This window comes from Spinacia oleracea, chromosome 2 (genome assembly GCF_020520425.1).
Source record: "Spinacia oleracea cultivar Varoflay chromosome 2, BTI_SOV_V1, whole genome shotgun sequence".
NCBI lineage: Eukaryota > Viridiplantae > Streptophyta > Magnoliopsida > Caryophyllales > Amaranthaceae > Spinacia > Spinacia oleracea.
Window position 1 is genome coordinate 88,923,436 of NC_079488.1, and position 3,968 is coordinate 88,927,403.

Genomic DNA, 3,968 nt, shown 5'->3' on the forward strand with positions numbered 1-3,968 from the left:
AATGCTAAGTCTAATAAATGCGGTTTAGTATTAATTAACAAGTTAATAATTCGGTGATATCAAGTGATCTGAATGCCTAGCAAGAAGCCGCTTCAGTTCAAGTGGAATTAATAATATTAATCCACAACTTACTCTTAATTGAACCCGCAGGGTCACACAAATAGTACGTGAACGGATCAAGTATTTAGGTGAATGCAATGTTCAGTAAAGACTCTATTTATGGACATTCGGAAATGATGGATCTTGGTTCCAGTGGGAGCTGAAATCATCAAAAGGCAAAGAAAGAATATTTGCGGAATTGATGATATTACCGGAAACGGAAAGATGGTTCATGACGGAAATATAAATATTATCGAAGTCGAAGATATTGCCGGAAACAAAAATATGGTTCGAATCAGAAAATATTAACGGAAATAGAAATATTTCCAGAATCGAAAATATTGCCGGAAACAGAAATATTATCGGAATCGCAAGTATTGTCGAAATTAAAAAATATTGTTGGAGTCGGAAATATTATCGGAAACAAGTATATTGGTCGAATCGGAAATAAAATCCGCAATCGAAAAACGAATCGGAAGCGCGACGAACGACATGCCGGCAAGCGAGCCAACCCATCGCTCGATGAGCAAGCCCGCAATGCACGACAAGCCAGCGCTAGGCACAAGGCCCAGCGCCGAGAACAACGCCCATCGTGGCCTGCCAGCCATGGCAGCGTGGGCGGCAAGGCAGCGTGGCAGCAAGGCCAGTCTTGCGCGCCAAGGCCCAGCCCGCGTGGCAACTTCAATAACTTAGGCGCCAAGTAACTAGGGCCACAAGTTTTTTTTCCCCTAATCCTACATAACTTAGTGTTTTAGAACAATCCTAATACTAAGGTGTTTGGATATTTCTAAAATACTAAGAGTTTAAGATTAACTAGAATCATAATTCTATTAGTAAATCTAATCCTAGTGGGATATAACCATAAATATGTGTAAGTAGTAGGCAAGAATATAAAATACAAGTTTTGTATTATTGGAAACGGAATATTTGTTGCACACAAAGTTTTTTGTATCAATTGCAAACTTGTAAACAATTATTCCCTCCATCTCAGATTACTACATCACTTTGACTTTTTGCACTATTCACACAATTCACTTTGACCATATTTTTTATGGAGTATATGAAAACAAATTTTAGTGTGTAATATTTTATGGGATTTATCTAATATATATTTTTAAATAATTAACTTTTATAACAGTTAAAGATATCGATAGTCAAAGTCATGCATTGACAAGCATGTCCAATCAATATGGTGCAAACAATTTGGGACGGAAGGAGTACAAAGTTTTTAGTTTAGGAAAAAAAAATATTCGTACATAAATGTTTTAACTTTACATTTACAACATTTATGGTTTTCTATTGGATATACAATAGTTGTGTTAAAAAGAACATCATTCGTGCTAGAAAGTACAACATTAATTTTAGTGGCTATGTTAGAAAATTCGTATTACGGGTTCGAAATTCAAACTCAAGCCATCCTTTTTATATGTAAAATACTAGACAGTATTTTTGATACCGTACATAAAATACATTTAACAACATAGTTCATAATATAAAACCCAATTAGAACGCAAAAAAATGGAAAGGAGAAGATGATACAGTAACATTTAGCAAATTGGAAGGAGAAGATGATACCGTAACATTTAGCAAATTTTCATAGACTTTATTTAGGAAATAGTATAAAACGAATTATGATAAACTAATGTTACTACCTTAAAAATATACCACTTATGTGTTTAGTACTCCGTACCTATGTTTTTGTTTAGAATCACTACCACTTCATAGTTTTCTTATTTTAAAATTGATGTATCTCTTCTATTTGTTAATCATTTTTAATGATTCAAAACTCAATCTTCTCATTAATGTGTACGGATTTCATAGAGATCTTGCTTTTTAAATTTTGTAAAAGGTAAACAAATTAAATAATATTTGTAAAATTTTAAAATACTTGTGAATTATCAAGAATTGTTTTAAAATGTTGTTCTTAATGAAATCTCTATAGAAAAAGGAAAATGAATGAACTTTGAATCATTTTAAACGATTAAAAAATGAAAAAGATATCTTAATTTTAAAATGAGAAAACTGTAAAGGGGTAATGATTCCAAACAAAAACATATTATGAGGTAGTAAATATAAACAAAATTCTCATAAGATAATAAATACTCCTTCTGTCCCAAATTAGTTTTTTCACTTTCCTTTTTCGTCCGTCCCAGATTAGTTGTTACACTTCTAAATTAGGAATGACCCCACAATTATTATATTGTCTCTCTCTTCCCACTAATTTTTTTTGTCCCAACACCCTCTCTCATTCAATTAAAAAAAATACTCCACTAACTCCTATCACATCTACTTTTTCAATAAAATAACAATTGATAACCACACTATTACTTATCGCATTAAACTGTGTGCCCAAGAGAGTGTAACAACTATTCTGGGACGGAGGGAGTACACAAATGGTGTATTTTTAAGGTAATAAACACAAAATTTCCTAAAAGAAATAAAAACTCTAATAGAGTGTCGAACCCGCGCTGCAAGGCAGAGTGGGTTTCAAGATCTGCTTGTACCATTGAGCCTTAACTTCTTTGAGCGAAAAAATCCATTTTCCAAAAACAGCGTTCCCTTATAAGTGTCCAATTTTCATTTTTTGACTACATTTTTCTCACTTTTTCATACACTTTTTCATGTATCATGATTGCTTTTTCTTACACATTCTACACTTTTTCCACTTTTCCATACCCACATCCACTTTTATTTGTACTTTATCAATAAACAATTATCTACTTTATCCTTTCTCCAAAAAACAATCTCAATCATTTTTTTTCTTACACACTTTTCATTTTCCTTAATTACCGCGAATTCTCTCAAAATGGACACTTAAATAGGAACGGAGGGAGTATAGTATTATATTTGGTTGAACAAACAACGGATTTTTTCACTATTTTGCCAGTATGGGTTCAGTTTAACCCCTGAACCCCCATATTGGCACTGCCACTGATTAATTATCCTTAGTAATCCTCTTAACAACTTAAATACTCCCTCCGTCCCACATTACTCGTTACACTTATCTTTGCACAAAGTTTAAAATGATAAGTGATTGTTTGGTTATCAATTGTTATTTTATTGAAAAAGTAGATGTGATAGGAGTTAATGAAATATTTTTTAATTGAATGAGAGAGGGTGTGGGGACTAAACTTTTTGTTAGTGGGATGAGAAAGACAATATAATAATAGTGGGATCATTCCTAATTTGGAAGTGTAACAAGTATGTGAGACGGATGAAAAAGAAAAGTGTAACAAGTAATGTGGGACGGAGGGAGTATAAAATTATTAAATACCCCTACTTTTATGCAATTCTTTCAAAATATTCCAAATATACACCCATTTGTATATATCAAATATGTACCAGGGAAGCTTATAAAAAAAGCTAGCTAAAAGTCATTTGCCAAACATCCCCTATAATAAACTAGGCTGACATACCATTTATTTAGAGCTTACCACATAGTTTTTGTATGGGATGATTCACTTTCTCAAAGCAAACACAACAATTTAGACGGCTGTACTTACCTTGAGGGGGCTAGTTGTACGGGATACTCCCTTGGCCCAATTTAAGTACAAAAATAACATACTCTCCGTAAAATGGACTCAAAATGTAAACGAGCCAAGACCCAAATCTATGACCTAATATTCTACAAACCCCTATAAATACTCATTTATGGGGAAGGTAAAGAGGACTTCTCCACTCTCACACTCTACTCTCTCTATATTGTCTACTGAAAAATAATGTTGGGCGTCGGAGGCCCCGATCCGAGGAACCTCCCCCAGGCTCGGGGTTTACTTTGCAGGAACTCACTCCACGCTCAAGATCTTGAAGCCCGACCACACCACCCGATTCCAATACCGGAACAGTTTTTTTTGACAATTAAAATAAAA